The sequence below is a fragment of the Mustelus asterias genome, unplaced genomic scaffold, assembly GCF_964213995.1.
Source record: "Mustelus asterias unplaced genomic scaffold, sMusAst1.hap1.1 HAP1_SCAFFOLD_116, whole genome shotgun sequence".
NCBI lineage: Eukaryota > Metazoa > Chordata > Chondrichthyes > Carcharhiniformes > Triakidae > Mustelus > Mustelus asterias.
Genome location: NW_027590156.1, coordinates 1035354 through 1052366, shown reverse-complemented (window position 1 = coordinate 1052366; position 17013 = coordinate 1035354). Strand labels below are relative to the sequence as shown.

General features: G+C 55.3%; 1 protein-coding gene and 1 non-coding gene across 2 annotated transcripts in view; one reads left to right on the top strand and one right to left on the bottom strand.

The window, feature by feature from the left end:
- LOC144484595 (uncharacterized) overlaps nt 1–17013 on the top strand; it is a 185593-nt gene that overhangs the window by 4350 nt on the left and 164230 nt on the right. The window lies entirely within an intron of this gene.
- On the bottom strand, nt 8381–8453 carry trnar-acg (transfer RNA arginine (anticodon ACG)). The gene has a single exon. It is a non-coding gene; the product is annotated as a tRNA-Arg (tRNA).

Below are 17013 nucleotides of genomic sequence, written 5' to 3'. Positions count from 1 at the left end.
ATCCCACCTGCGCAGACACAAAGTCACTCACACTAATGAGAGACCGTTTAAATGCTCTGACTGTGGGAGCGGATTCAAAAGCTCTCAGGACCTGGTGTCCCACCAGCGCATTCACACTGAGGAGAGACCGTTCAGCTGCTCTCACTGCTCAAAGAGATTTAAAAGGTCATCCAGCCTGTGGGAACATCAGCGAGTTCACACTGGGGAGAGACCATTCCCCTGCTCTGTGTGTGGGAAGGGATTCACTACTTCATCCAGCCTGCAGAAACACAAAGCCACTCACTCCAAGGAGAGACCCTTTAAATGCTCTGCCCGAGAGGCCGGCTTCAGAAGCTCTCAGGAACTGATGATCCCCGAGCACATTCACACCGGGGAGAGGCCGTTCAGCTGCTCTCACTGTTCAAGGAGGTTTAGAATATCATGAACACTGCTGAAACACCAGTGAGTTCACACCGGGGAGAAACCATTCACCTGCTCGGTGTGTGCGAAAGGATTTACTCGGTTATCCAGCCTGCCCAGACACAACATCATCACACCCAGGAGAGACCCTTTAAATGTGGGCGTGGCTTCAAAAGCTCTCGGGGACTCGTGTCCCACCAGTGAGTTCACACCAGGCAGAGGCTGGTCACCTGCTCTGACTGGGAAGGGATTCACTCAGTCAGCAAACTTGGTGAAACACCAGTGAGTTCACAAGTGATTACAGTTCTGGGATTATTCTTGTGAATCTTTCTTGCCCCTTCTCCAGTGCCTCTATTTCCTTTTTCTAAATGGAGATCACAAATAGACCGTAGAACAGTACAGCACAGGAACAGACCCTTCAGCCCACCATGTTGTGTCGAACATGATGCCAAATTAAACTATTCCTTTCTGCCTGCCCTTGGTCCATATTCCTCTATCCCTTGCATATTCATTTGCTTATTTAAAACCCCCTTAAACGCCCCTATCGTATCTACCTCCACCACCGCCCCTGGCAGCGTGTTCCAGACACCTACCACTCTCTGTGTAAAAAAACTTCCCTCTCACATCTCCTTTCAACTTTGCCCATCTCACCTTAAGTGCATGCTCCCTGGTATTAGACATATCAAGTCTGGGGGAAAAGATTCTATGTCTCTTATTTTATAGACTGCTATCAGGTCTCCCCTCACCCTCCGCCGCTATCGAGAAAACAACCCTCGTTTGTCAGTCGCTCACACCCTCCAATCCAGGCAGCATCCTGAAAAACCTCTTCTGCACCCTCATCAAAGCCTCTGCATCCTTTCTGTAATGTGGCGACCAGAATTGAACGCAATATTCTAAGTGCAGCCCAAACAAAGTTTTATAGAGCTGCAACATGGCATGCTGACTCTTGTACTCAATAAAGGCAAGCATGCCATATGCCGCCTTTACCGACTAAATATTTGTGTGGCTAATTTCAGGAAGCTATGGACTTGAACCCCAAGATCCCTCTGTACATTAACTGTATACTTATCCTTAATATTTGATCTCCCAAAGTGCAGCACCTCACACTTGCCCGGATTAAAATCCATCTGCCATTTCTCCGCTCATATCTGCAGCTGATCTACATCCCACTGTATCCTTTGACAGCCTTCTACACTATCTACAACTCCAACTAGCTTTGTGTCGTCTGCAAGCTTACTAACCCACCCATCCACATTTTCATCCAAGTCATTTATATATATCACAAATAGCGCAGGTCCCAGTACGGATCCCTGCAGAACACCACCAGTCATGGACCTCCAGTCAGAAAAACACCCTCCACCACTACTCTCTGACTTCTATGGGTAAGTCAATTCTGAATCCAAGCGGCCAAGTCACCATGAATCCCATGCATCTTAATCTTCTGGATGAGCCGACCATGAGGGACCTTGTCGAAAGCCTCACTAAAATCCGTGTACACAACATCCACTGCTCTACCCTCATCGATCACCTTCGTCATCTCCTCAATAAAATCGATCAAGTCAGTAAGATGTTGACGGTGCTCCCACTGCAGTCCTGTGATGAAAATATAGACTGGTTGGTGAAATGTAGATAACAGGTAGAATTGATATCTAATGAGGACTTTATACTTTAGAATTGAATACAGGGCTCATTGTTACTAACGGGGAAAGAAGGGTTAAAACCCTTACCCAGAACCCTTTTCACACACACGTGGACATCTCTGAATCTGACGCACACCAAAAGGAACATTACACAAGGGGCTGGAATTCACTGGAATTTCTTAACAACCTTTCAATAGAAATGTCCTGGTACCGACTGTGACAAAGGACACAACAGACAGCAAGAACCAGGAGGAACCTTTAACCCAGAGAATGTTAATCACCTTGTTCAGGACACCGCTGCCAGGCACAGGAGGACCCCTGGAAAAACGGAACATTTAATTTCTGTCTGTTTCACAATTCTAAATGACTGATTCTTTATCAAAGGAATGTTTAAAAACAGCATTGTGATATTCCAAGGTGAGTGTGTCTGGGAAAGGCGCACACTGATGTGTTTTTATTTTAAACAGGAGGATCCATTGAAAAGCAGCTCTGGACGATACGAGCACCTCCTGACCTACTTTCAATTCATTTCAAATCACCCATCACTTTCCCTGCAATATTCTTTATTCTTTCCTGGGATGTGGACACTGCTGGCAAAGCCCCAGCACACGGTGCTCAGCTCCTAATTGCCCCTGAATAGAGTGACTTGCTCAGCCATTTCAGAGGGACAGTTAAGAGTCACCCACATTGCTGTGTGGGTCTGGATTCACATGTAGGCCAGACCGGGTAAGGATGGCAGATTTCCTTCCCTGATTTCCTTCCCAGGATTAAGGAGAATCCCAAGGCATTTTATTCATACGTTAGGAACAAAAGGGTTGTAAGGGAAAAAATCGGACCTCTCAGGGACAAAAGTGGGGACTTATGCTTGGAGCCCAAAGAGGTAGGGGAGATCCTAAATGAATACTTTGCGTCGGTATTCACTAAGGAGAGGGATGTGTTGACTGGGAGTGTCTCAGAGGGGAGTGTTGAACCGTTGGAGAAAATCTCCATTACAAAGGAGGAAGTGTTAGGTTTGTTAGAGAATATAAAGACTGACAAATCCCCAGGGCCTGATGGAATCTATCCAAGGCTGCTCAGGGAGACGAGAGGTGAAATAGTTGGGCCTCTGACGCAAATCTTTGTCTCGTCACTGGACACAGGTGAGGTCCCAGAGGATTGGAGGATAGCCAATGTGGTCCCGTTATTTAAGAAGGGTAGGAAGGATAACCCGGGTAATTATAGGCCGGTGAGCTTGACGTCCGTGGTGGGGAAGTTGTTGGAGAAGATTCTTAAAGATAGGATGTATGCGCATTTAGAAAGGAATAAACTCATTAACGATAGTCAACATGGTTTTGTGAGAGGGAGGTCATGCCTCACGAACCTGGTGGTGTTTTTTGAAGAAGTGACCAAAATGGTTGACGAAGGAAGGGCCGTGGATGTTGTCTATATGGACTTTAGTAAAGCGTTTGACAAAGTCCCTCATGGTAGGCTGGTGAAAAAGGTTGGATCCTTTGGGATAAAGGGGGAGGTGGCTAGATGGGTGGAGAACTGGCTTGGTCATAGAAGACAGAGGGTGGTAGTGGAAGGGTCTTTTTCCGGCTGGAGGCCTGTGACTAGTGGTGTACCACAGGGCTCTGTATTGGGACCTCTGCTGTTTGTGATTTATATAAATGATCTGGAAGAAGGAGTAACTGGGGTGATCAGTAAGTTTGCAGACGACACAAAACTGGCAGGACTTGCAGATAGTGAGGAACATTGTCAGAGGCTACAGAAGGATATAGATAGGCTGGAAATTTGGGCAAGGAAATGGCAGATGGAGTTCAATCCTGATAAATGCGAAGTGATGCATTTTGGTGGGAATAATGTAGGGAGGAGCTACACGATAAATGGAAGAACCATAAAGGGTGTAGAGACGCAGAGGGACCTGGGTGTGCAAGTCCACAGATCTTTGAAGGTGACGTCACAGGTGGAGAAGGTGGTGAAGAAGGCATATGGCATGCTTGCCTTTATAGGACGGGGCATAGAGTATAAAAGTTGGGGTCTGATGTTGCAGATGTATAGAACGTTGGTTCGGCCGCATTTGGAATACTGCGTCCAGTTCTGGTCGCCACACTACCAGAAGGACGTGGAGGCTTTGGAGAGAGTACAGAGGAGGTTTACCAGGATGTTGCCTGGTATGGAGGGGCTTGGTTATGAGGAGAGATTGGGGAAACTGGGGTTGTTCTCCTTGGAAAGACGGAGGATGAGGGGAGACTTAATAGAGGTGTATAAAATTATGAAAGGCATAGATAGGGTGAACGGTGGGAAGCTTTTCCCCGGGTCGGTGGTGACGTTCACGAGGGGTCATAGGTTCAAGGTGAAGGGGGGGAGGTTTAACACAGATATCAGAAGGACATATTTCACACAGAGGGTCGTGGGGGCCTGGAATGTGTTGCCGGGCAAGGTGGTGGAGGCGGACACACTGGGAACGTTTAAGACTTATCTAGACAGCTATATGAACAGAGTGGGAATGGAGGGATACAAAAGAGTGGTCTAGTTTGGACCAGGGAGCGGCGCGGGCTAATTGTTCCTGGTTTCTCGTTTCAAGGCTTCATTCTATGATCATCTTGCTGGTGCCAGTACAGAGTGAGACTGCGGATAGTTGGGAACCTGTCTCGGGGGCAGGGAATTCATATGGTGTTCGTGGAAGTGGAAATGACTAGGGTTGGGAAGCATTTTCCGATCGGGGCCATTGTGATCTCCTGGACTCGTTTCGATCGCCTCAGGGGGTCGGAGAGGAATTTCCCAGATTTTTGTTTCCCCATATTGGCCCTGGGGTTTTTCACTCTGGGTTTTCGCCTCTCCCTGGAGATCACATGGTCTGGAATGGGGGGGTGGGGGTAAGTTAATAGGTTGTAATGAACAAAGCATCGTAGCTGTGAGGGACAGCTCGGTGGATAGGATATTGGTATGTAGATAGGCTGGAAAATTGGGCGGGGATCCTGGATTCAGGATTCAATCCTGGACCGGGGAGCGGCGCGGGCTTGGAGGGCCGAAGGGCCTGTTCCTGTGCTGTATTGTTCTTTGTTTGTTATGAAGGGGTTCAATAATCCACCAGGATTTCAGTGAGAAACCTCTTTACCAGCGAGTGGTGAGAATGTGGAACTCACTACCACAGCGAGTGGTTGAGGTGAACATCATGGATACATTGAAGGGGAAGCTGGATACATACATGAGGGAGAGAGGAATAGAAGGATATGCTGATGGGGGGAGATGAAGAGCGGTGGGTGGAGGCTCATGTGGAGCATAAATACTGACACAGACCAATTGGGCCGACTGGCCCGGCCCTGTGCTGTAGACTCAATGGAACAGAGACAAATGTACTTACTTTAGATCTACCTGTAGTGGGAGGAAAAACATTATTTACTGTCCAGGATAAAATAAATGTTCTTCATCAGTTTGTGTGGGTCATTTCAGTGGAAATGTGCTCTCCCAGGCTCAAAGAGCATCAGCCCACTGGAAGCAAAATTGTGAGACCAGCCAGTCCAGCAGAAAGAAACCCCCCGACCCTCCCGCTTCACCAACTGTCAGAATGAACATGGTTCAGTCCTGGATGTGATTAACAGCAGCAATAACAGCAGAATCCAACCCCTATCATCACTTGTGAACTCGCTGGTGTCTCAGCAGGAGGGATGAACTGGTGAATTTCTTCCCACACACAGCAGCTGTGAATGGACTGGTGGATCATCAGTTCCTGAGAGCTTTTGAAACCATTCCCACAGTCAGAGCAGTTAAAGGGCCTCTCCTGGGTGTGAGGGACATTGTGTCTCAGCAGCTGGAGTATCGAGTGAATCCCTTCCCACACACAGAGCAGGTGAATGGTCTCTCCCAGTGTGAACTCGCTGGTGTCTCCTCAGTGTGCATGCCCTTCCAAACCTCTTTGTGCAGTGAGAGCAGCTGAACGGTCTCTCCCCAGTGTGAATGCGCTGGTGATCTATCAGATGCTCAGAAATTTTGAAGCCACTCCCACAGTCGGAGCATTTAAAGGGTCTTTCCTGGGAGTGAGTGACTTTGTGTCTCTGCAGGCTGGATAACCGTGTGAATCTGTTCCCACACTCGGAGCAGGTGAACGGTCTCTCCCCGCTGTGAACTTGCTGGTGAGTCAGCAGGGTGGATGAGTGAGTGAATCCCTTCCCACACTCGGTGCAGGTAAATGGTCTCTCCTCAGTGTGAAGGCGCTGGTGTGTCAGCAGGGTGAATGACTGACTGAATCCCTTCCCACACACAGAGCAGATGTACGGTCTCTCCCTGGTGTGAACTCGCTGGTGTCTCTGCAGTGTGGATGACCTCTTAAACCTCTTTGTGCAGAGAGAGCAGCTGAACGGTCTGTCCTCAGTGTGAATGCGCTGGTGGGACACCAGTTCCCCAGAAATTTTGAATTCACTCCCACAGTCCGAGCATTTAAAGGGCCTCTCACTGGTGTGAGTGACTTTATGACTCAGCAGGTTAGGTAAATTAGTGAATCCCTTCCCACACACCGAGCAGGTGAATGGCCTCTCTCCGGTGTGAACTCGCTGGTGTGTCAGCAGGGCAGATAACTGCGTGAATCCCTTCCCACAGTCAGAGCAAGTGAACGGTCTCTCCCCGGAGTGAACTCGCTGGTGGTTCCGCAGGTTTGATGATGATCTAAATCTCATTGTGCAGAGAGAGCAGCTGAACGGTCTGTCCTCAGTGTGAATGCGCTGGTGGGACATCAGATCCCGAGAACTTTTGAAGCAACTCTCACAGTCAGAGCATTTAAAGGGTCTCTCATTGGTGTGAGTGACTTTGTGCGTCAGCAGGGCGGATGACCGAAAGAATCCCTTCCCACACAGATTGCAGGTGAACGGTCTCTCCCCAGTGTGAATTTGTTGGTGTGCCCGCAGTTCGGAGGACCGAGAGAATCCCTTCCCACACATGGAGCAGCTGAACGGTCTCTCCCCGGTGTGAACCCGCTGATGTCTCCGCAGTGTGGATGACCATTTAAATTTCATTGTGCAGAGAGAGCAGCTGAACAGTCTCTCCTCACTGTGAATGCGCTGGTGGGACACCAGTTCTCCAGAGCTTTTAAATCCGCTCCCACAGTCAGAGCATTTAAAGGGTCTCTCATTGGTGTGAGTGAGATTGTGACTCAGCAGGTGGGAGAACTTAATGTATCCCTTCCCACACACTGAGCAAGTGAAGGGTCTCTCCCGAGTGTGACTGCGTTGATGAATTTCCAAATCACAGGGCAACATGAATCCTTGTCCACAATCGTCACACTTCCACAGTTTCTCCATGATGCGGGTGTCCTTGTGACTCTCCAGGTTTGATGATCAGTTGAATCCTTGTCCACACAGAACACGTGTACGATCTCTCTTCACTGTAAATGGTGCAATGTTGTTTCAGCCTGTGTAACTGGTTAAAGCTCTTTCCACTATCAGTGGACTGGAACACTCTCATTCGGGTGTGTTCCAGTCACACTGATGTTTAAAATCTCCTTAAGCAAACAGATCAGACAAACATTGCTTTTCTAGATTCAAAGGTCGATGATATTCAGGTCCCAATAAATCGAATGACTCTGTCAAATCTTCATGTGATGTTTAGTTTGAAATTTCTGTCTATAAATCCTCACCTCCTGATATCTATGAAAGGAATTTACAACAGACATCATTGTCAGTACAGGATAGAAATTCAGAACAGACAATTCTAGTTTCTATGGAACATTCTTTCCTCTCTCATTCTTCAAAAGCTGTCAATCTCCATCCCACACACTCTCCCTCAATTCTCACTCTGCTCTCCTGAGTATACAACCTCCCAAGTCTATTGAAGATGCTGATTCAGACTGATTAACGGATCCATGCTGACCACTTTCTATATTGGACACAGAGATCTGAAAACCTATGTGTAACGACCGGCCTACACGCTAGAAATTAAAATCTGTGCCATATGTGGGACCGGATAACTGGATTGGGAGAAGGAGAAGGATGTGGGGAAGAATTTTATTTTGGTGCAGAAAGGTCATTACCTGGAAGCCGCTGCCTCAGAGGGTTGTGGAAGTGCAAATGATCCATGATTAATCTTCAAGCTGACAGCCACGTTAAAGTTTTACATTTGGCCATAAATGAGCAGACTGATGCTGTGTGTAATGCACTGTATTACCTGGTTACAGATACATGAAGAATGTGAGGAGGATTTTTATTTAGGCAGCGAGTGGTGACCTGGAAGTTAAAAATTCAACAAGTCCCCAATTTCCCCCAGAATGCAAAAGAAACGCAAAAGGGGAACAAAGAAAGTGTTTTACTCACAGATGTTGGCCTCTTTTAGGTCAAAAGGAGCTCACAAACTATTTTTCAAATTGACATCGAGCCAGCCAGGAGTTGAACCTGGAATCTTCTGATCCGTAGTCAGACGCGTTATCCATTGCGCCACTGGCCCACACTCTCACAGATATTGGAGACAGGAGGAAGTTTGAGTCTGTCTGAAGCTCAATCTTCATTCAGAGACCTCTTTTTAGGTCAAACGAAGTAAACAAACTCAAATTAAATCAGGACAAAGTAAAAGGGGCAGCTCCCCAAAAAGGAGGGGGAACAGCCCGAACAGAAATCAAAATGCAAAGGAAACTTAAAAACATCAAATTAAAATGTGGTTATTAGGGTCAATAACGCACCCCAACCCCTGCGGTGCCCAGCGGGCGCGGAAAGCGTCAACCTCGCCCGTGGACACCGCATGCTCCCTCTCCAGGGACACCTGGCCGCGAACGTAGCCGCGGTAGAGGGGAAGACAGTCAGGATGGACGGCCCCCTCGATCGCCCGCTGCCTGGACCGGTAAATGGCGCGTTTCGCCAGGCCCAGGAGCAGGTTCACGAGGAGGTCGCCATCCCGACCCTCCCCTCTCCGCACCGGGTGTCCGTAGATCAGGAGCGTGGGACTGAAGTGCAAACAAAACATCAATAAAAGATTCTTCAGGAAAACATAAAGGGAGTGCAGCCTAAGACACTCAACATAGACATGGTCCACGGACTCCACAAGGCCACAGAAAGGGCAGTCTTCGGAGCCCGTGAACCAGTGAATCCTACGGTTGTGCGGAACTGCTGCATGCATCACCCTCCACCCCAGGTCCCCGACGTAATTGGGGGAGATCCCTCCGTAGAGGGACCTCCAGCGGGGACCTCCGCCGCCGGGCGGCAACAAGGCCCGCCAAGGTGTATCCGGGCGACAGGCGAGGAGGCGGTAGTGGAAGGTGTGCAGCAGCAGCCCGCACAGGAAACGCCTCCGCGCGGTAGAAAAAGGCACGGAGGGCATTTCCGCGAGGCGGCTCAGGCTGTGGGGCACCTCACCCAGGGGAGGGGGCTGAGGCTTTGGGCCAATGTGGAATTCCGCCCGAACAGGGGAACGCTCGGGCGGGATCCCACCGCACGCCTGTGCCGTCTCAAGTTTGCGTGCAGTTTCGGGGCCGAGCACGACCGTCCTAAGGTCTAGGATGGCTTTGGCCGCGCGCCGGACGGACGTCCCCGCGCGCTCAGCCAGCACGCGGGGACTCATCCAGCCCGCTCCTCCGCCATCGAGCACGTCCCCGATTCTGGTCACCCCGGCGTCCACAGCCCCCCTCTCCGCCAGCCACCTGAAGTTATACGGCTGGAGGAGCGGATTCCTGAGCAGCGGCTCTCGCACGAGAGCCGCTACTCCTGACGGGGGAGAGCTGCGTCGCGAGGCGACCTTGTTCCAGACAGTGAGGAGGTCCTGGTAAAAGACGGGCAACTCCTGCAGGGCGGTCGAAGCACGCCCCAGTTCGATATGCAGGAGCTGCACGTCATAATTGAGGCCGTGCCACTGGCGGAAGAAATACGTCGCCATGGCACACCACTGTGGAGGGGGCTCAACGTAAAGGTACCTCTGCAGGGCCTGGAGGCGGAAGGTCGCTATCTGAGTGCGGAGGCACACCAGACCTTGTCCGCCCTCCTCAAGCGGGAGATACAGGACCGCAGCAGGGACCCAGTGCAGTCGATTGCCCCAGAAGAACCGCACGAGGGTTCTCTGGATATCGGTGACAAAGCCAGGGGGAGGGGTCAAAGGGACCAGCCGGTACCACAGCATGGAGGCGACCAGCTGGTTTATGACGCGAGCTCGCGCCCCGTAGGACAGCACTCGGAGCAGTCCTGTCCAGCGACCCAGGCGGGCGGAGACTTTGGCCTCCAGCTCCCGCCAGTTCGCCGGCCAGGATTCCTCGGCTGGGCAGAGATGGGCCCCCAAGTAGAGGAGGTTGGTCCTGCTCCAGGTGAAAGGCCTGAGCTCCTCCGGAAGGGGGTCCGTCTCCCAAGGACCGACAAGGAGTCCGGAGCACTTGGCCCAGTTGATCCTGGCGGAGGACGCGGCGGAGTACACCGCCTGGCATTCTCGCATCCTCCGCAGGTCAGCCGGGTCCGTGAACATGAGGAGCACGTCGTCGGCGTAAGCTGACAGGACCACCCCTACGTCCGGTCCGCGCAGGACCAAACCTGACAACCTCCTCCGCAAGAGGCGCAGGAATGGCTCCACGCATACGGAATACAGTTGGCCGGACAAGGGGCAGCCCTGCCGTACTCCTCTCCCGAAGCGAAGGGGCGCCGTCAGGGACCCGTTAACCTTAATCAGACACTCTGCGGCAGAGTACAGTAATCGGATCCGGGCGACAAAATGCGTCCCGAACCCGAATGCCCGCAGAGTCCCGAGTAAATACTCGTGCTCCACCCTGTCGAACGCCTTCTCCTGATCTAATGACAAGAAGGCGCCCGACAGACCAGCCCTCTGGGTGTGATGGATTAGGTCCCGGACCAGGTGGAGATTGTCATGTATGCAACGGCCCGGGACCGTGTAGGACTGGTCAGGGTGGATCAAGTGGTCCAGCACGGATCCAAGGCGTGAAGCCATAGCCCTGGCAAAGATTTTATAATCCGTGCTGAGGAGGGAGACCGGGCGCCAGTTCTTGAGCAGGTGGAGATCCCCCTTCTTGGGCAGCAGGGCAATGACGGCCCTGCGCCACGAAAGGGGCATCTCCCCGGTAGCGACGCTCTCCCCCAGGACCCCCGCGTAGTCGCTCCCCAGGACGTCCCAGAACGCCCTGAAGAACTCTACTGTCAGCCCGTCCAGCCCAGGGGCCTTGCCCCGGCTGAGGCCATTTAGGGCGCCGGTCAGCTCGGCCATGGTGGTAGGGGCCTCGAGCCTGCCGACGCCCTCCGGGCCGACCTGCGGCAGGTCCTCCCACAGAAGTCTGCGGGCATCCTCGCTGGACGGATCCGGAGAGAAGAGCGAGGTGTAATACTCCCGGGCAATGGCCCGGATGCCCTCCGGATCCGAGACGGGGGAACCGTCGTCGGCCAGCAGCGTAAGGAGCTGCTGACGGTTAGCCCGCCCTCTTTCCAGCGAGTAGAAGAAGGGGGAGCCGCGGTCCAGGTCCACCTGGAACTGGAGCCGCGACCTCACGTACGCGCCGCGAGACCTGGCAAGCTGCAGGTCTCGCAGCGCGTCCTTCTTCTCCCTGTACTCCGAACGCAGGGCCGGGTCCGCGTCAGGCCGACTGAGACGTGCCTCCAGGTCGAGCACCTCCTTCTCCAACTCCTCGAGCCTGGATTTCCGCCTCTTTGTCGACCCCCTCGCGTACCCCTGACAGAAGGTACGGACGTGAGTCTTGCCCACATCCCACCAGAGCCTCAAGGAGGGGAAGCCTCCCCGCTTCCTTCTCCAGCCGGCCCAGAATCGACGGAACGAGTCCAGGAAGCGCTCGTCCTCCAGCAGCGTGTTGTTAAAGTGCCAGTACGCGGACCCCCGCCGGATGCGAGACGGCGCAAAGTCCGCCCACACCAGGCTGTGGTCCGTGCTCGACACTGGCCGCATGGAGACCGAGGACACGCCGGACACGTGCGCCTTCGAAATGTAAAGGCGGTCGAGCCTGGACGCTCCGACTCCAGGCCTCACGAAAGTGAAGGCGCTGGAGCCAGGATGGAGATGTCTCCAGACGTCCACCAAGTCGTGGGACCCGATCAGGTCCCGCAACTTCACCACCGCCGGAGTGCGCAGCCAGGGGCCGGTGCGGTCCCGTGCCTCGAGGATGCAGTTGAAATCTCCCCCGAGGATAATGCATTCGCCCCCCGCGATGGTGTCGATGTGAGCGGACACTTTCTCGTAGAAAGTCGTTTGCTGCGGTCCAGCGGTCAGGGCGTAGACATTCAGCAAGTGAATGACCACGCCCCCCTCACGGACCGTCAAGTGCAGCAACCGGCCTGGCACCGGCTCCTTGACCCCCAAGATCTCCGGCTTATAACGCGGGGCCAACAAGATAGCCACCCCGCAAGAAGCGAGCGTGAGGTGGCTCATGTAGACCCCCCCTCGCCACTCCAGGAGCCATTGGGCTTCGTCTCCCGGAGCGGTGTGGGTTTCCTGCAGGAAACACACCGCATACTTCCCGTCACGGAGGACCGAGAAGTTCTGGAACCTGCGGTGTGGCCCACTGCTGCCGTTGATGTTGAGGCTGGCTATGGTCACCTTCATGTCAGCAGCTTTGTGCCACCGTCACCACTTAACTAGGTGTGTGGGGGGCGCTGGCGCAATTCTCACCAGTCCACCCCCCACCTTTTCGAGCCTGTGGAGGAACCGCAGTACCCAGCGCCGCTCTATTTTCTCCAGGCCCGCGGAGGCATGCGAGCATGCCTTCACGGACCGGACGAGCTGCGCCAGGTCCGGCCAGCGGCCGAGGGCTAGCCGGATTATGTCGGAGCGACCGGAATGGTTACGGATAAAGACCCTGAGGTCCTTGGAGGGGATGAGGGACGACTCGGTGGGGGGCACGAGGGAGTCCCCCGCCTCGCTCTGGGCAGACTCTGAAAGTGTCCCCGTGCCCTCCACCGAGCCGCTGACCTCCTCAGGGCGGTCGCCCCTCGACTCCGAGTCCCCCGCCGCAGGACGTACGGCGGGCGGCACGGAGCCACCAACTAGCCCTAGCCCCTCCCCGATCCCACCCCCAGGATCGGTGGAGGAGGGGCTCCCCCCGGGCTCACCTTTCCCGGATTGCGGGCCCCCGTGCGACGGCGGCCCAGCCGCCCCCCCCGCCCCAGACGCTTGGACACCCCCCAGGTCCGGTGTATCCTTCGGACTGAGGTTGGGGATGTCCAGCGTCCAAGGTCGGGACGGAGAGGACGAGTGGATCGTCTCTTCGCCGCCGCCGCACGAGGACATGAACATTGGAGTGTCGCCCCAGTCCCCCGACAGACTGAAGAAGAACTCCGGGTTGTAACCGGCCGGGTGGAACGGAACCGTGGGGGCCCCGCTGCCACCCGGCCCCGGAGACTCCTCGCCGGGGGACTGAGGCAACACATGCTTGGATTTACAGGGTGCCTTGCCCCCTTTTTTCGCGGGACAAGGCACAAAGACAGGTGGGGGCACGGCAGGAGATGACTCACAAGGGGGGAGGGGCACGCAGACCTCGAACTCTACGGTGCCCGAGGGGCCCCGCCTCTTTTTGTTAACCTGCCCTCGGGCAGGCGAGGCCCCTCGCCCTCCGCCCCTCTTCGCCTTGCCGCGCCCCCCCCTGCTCTCCCGTCACTTCCCCCCGAGGTGGCGGCGTCGCCAGTTTTGCCGGCTCGGGGTCGCTTACCCCCCCATGCTCGGGCCCATGATCCCGGGCGCCAGACCCAGCACTAGGCCCCGGAGAGCCCACGGGCCCGGCAGATGGTGGTGGTGGTGGTGGGGGGGGGGCGCAGGTGGAGACTGAGGCGGTCCCCGAGCCGGCTGCCGGGGTGGTTGGGGTGTTTTCCCTGGGGGCCGGGGTTCTGGCACCCCCCTTCTTTTTTGTAGGTCCCTTCTGGGCCTTTTGGCCGCGCGGGGGCTCCGCTCCCCCCCCGCCGGCAGCTGAGGTGGCAGCTGCTGCCGGCGTGGCCTCCCCTCGCGGGGGGGCAGATGGTACTCGCTTGGGGGGAGAGGGGGCTGCGGTGCCAGCTGCGGCCGCCTTGGGTTGGTGGTCGGCGGCCTTGGAGACGGGGCAGTTTTTTCTCACGTGCCCCGCCTCCTTACAGGCATGGCACCGCACACCGTCCGCGGACCAAAAGACCCGGTACGTGGTCCCCTCGTGGGGGACATTGAACCCTCCCTCCAGTTCCTCCTCCCGGGCCAGGCGGACAAAAACCTGGCGCCGGAAGGAGTATATGTGGCGGAGGGAGGGGTCCTGAAGGCCGAGCGGGATCGGCTGCACCCCGGACCTGACCTCCCCCAGTAGATGGAGGTGGGGGAGGAGGAGCTCACTCGGTAGGAAGGGCGGGACGTTCGATATTACTATCTTGTGGGCGGTGGCCTCCAATGGGTCCACCGCCAGGAACGTCCCGCCCACCGTGAGCCCCTTTTCCAGGGCGAGGCGAACCGCCCGCTCGGCCTTCAGGAAGAATACAGCCCGGCCGTACATCTTAGAGGCCGCGACAATGGCTGAGGGGCCGACAACCCCAGCCATTGCCTTAACGCAGGCCTCGATAGACATGTCGGGGTGGGCGTAGCACTTCACCCCGAGCTGCCGCGTGATTAGGGAGAATGGCGGCAGGGCCTTGGGAGCGGCGGGGGCTCTGGCAGCCGCCACGCCCGCATAGGTGGGCCGAGAAGGCCCTGCCACCGGCGACGCTGGTGATGTCGCCATGGTATCAGGGGAAGTGCTACACCCACCCCGAGACTGCCCAGATGCACGGCAGGGCGTATGTGTGATGGGGAAGATAAGGCAGGGTGGGGTAGGCGCGGAAGGGTGTAGGTGCTCTCTCCCCGGAGCGAGAGAGGGAGAGAGGAGGTTGGAGGAGCAGGAGGGAGATGAGGCACAAGGCCGGTGCCCCAGTCAGGAGGGTGCCGGTCCCGGGGGCAGCAGCAGTGGGTAGGGGAATTAGGAAAAGGCCTTCACCCCCCCCCCCACTGCAGATGGAAAAGAGACAGTCCAAACGCCTTCGCCCCCCCCCCTTTCTCCTCCAGTCACTCCCTGTCCTCTCTTCCTCCCTCCCCCCGGGGAGAACGCACCCTCCAGAGGCCGGATGGCAGGCAAGCAGGCAGTCAGGCAGTCCAGACGGCAGGTAGGCCAAATGGCAAGCAGGCAGGCAGTCCAGACGGCAGGCAGCCCAGACGGCAGGCAGGCAGGCAGTCCAGACGGCAGGCAGGCAGGTAAGCAGGCCAGACGGCAGGCAGGCAGGTAAGCAGGCCAGACGGCAGGCAGGCAGGTAAGCAGGCCAGACGGCAGGCAGGCAGGTAAGCAGGCCAGACGGCAGGCAGGCAGGTAAGCAGGCCAGACGGCAGGCAGGCAGGTAAGCAGGCCAGACGGCAGGCAGGTAAGCAGGCCAGACGGCAGGCAGGCAGGTAAGCAGGCCAGACGGCAGGCAGGCAGGTAAGCAGGCCAGACGGCAGGCAGGCAGGTCAGCAGGCCAGACGGCAGGCAGGCAGGTAAGCAGGCCAGACGGCAGGCAGGCAGGTAAGCAGGCCAGACGGCAGGCAGGCAGGTAAGCAGGCCAGACGGCAGGCAGGCAGGTAAGCAGGCCAGACGGCAGGCAGGCAACAGGCAGGCCGGGCAAGGCAGGCAGCAGCTCACCTCCCTCCCCACCCCGGAAACAAAGTGCAGGCGCTGCCCCAGAGGAGGCACGTTTCAGGCCGTCTGAAGCTCAATTCTCATTCAGAGGTAGAGCAGCAGCAGCTTTGCTGGGCCGGAATGAGCAGCTGAACAAGCTCATTGTCCAACTTCCGCATTCAGACAATGGGGAGCTCTGATTGGCTGGAGGACCAGAGTCCTTCCGGTCCTCCAGAGGTCCCATTGGTCAACACCTCAGAATGAAGGTCAGTGGGTGGGCACTCCCCCGCACATGCGCAGCTTCCCCTCTCCCTTGGACATGCGCAGCCCCGGGCCTTGGGGGACACGGGACACAGTGGACAGAGTACCCTTCGTTGTCCAGTACTTCCCCGGAGCGGAGAAGCTACGGCATCTCCTCCGGAGCCTTCAACATGTCATTGATGAAGACGAACATCTCGCCAAGGCCATCCCCACACCCCCACTTCTTGCCTTCAAACAACCGCACAACCTCAAACAGACCATTGTCCGCAGCAAACTACCCAGCCTTCAGGAGAACAGTGACCAAGACACCACACAACCCTGCCACAGCAACCTCTGCAAGACGTGCCGGATCATCGACACAGATGCCATCATCTCACGTGAGAACACCATCCACCAGGTACACGGTACATACTCTTGCAACTCGGCCAACGTTGTCTACCTGATACGCTGCAAGAAAGGATGTCCCGAGGCATGGTACATTGGGGAAACTATGCAGACGCTGCGACAACGGATGAATGAACACCGCTCGACAATCACCAGGCAAGACTGTTCTCTTCCTGTTGGGGAGCACTTCAGCGGTCACGGGCATTCGGCCTCTGATATTCGGGTAAGCGTTCTCCAAGGCGGCCTTCGCGACACACGACAGCGCAGAGTCGCGGAGCAGAAACTGATAGCCAGGTTCCGCACACACAAGGACGGCCTCAACCGGGATATTGGGTTTATGTCACACTATTTCACATAAATATTTCTGCTTTTTTCCTCCTGAGTCTTTATCATGCGATCCTAGAATCAGAATTTATGTCACACTATTTGTAACTCCCACAGTTGCGTGGACCTGCAGAGTTTCACTGGCTGTCTTGTCTGGAGACAATACACATCTTTTTAGCCTGTCTTGATGCTCTCTCCACTCCCATTGTTTTGTTTCTTAAAGACTGGATTAGTTGTAAGTATTCGCATTCCAACCATTATTCATGTAAATTGAGTCTGTGTCTTATAAGTTCTGTTTGTGAACAGAATTCCCACTCACCTGAAGAAGGGGCTCAGAGCCTCGAAAGCTTGTGTGGCTTTTGCTACCAAATAAACCTGTTGGACTTTAACCTGGTGTTGTTAAACTTCTTACTGTGTTTACCCCAGTCCAACGCCGGCATCTCCACATCTTGGGGGAGTGGACAGATTCAA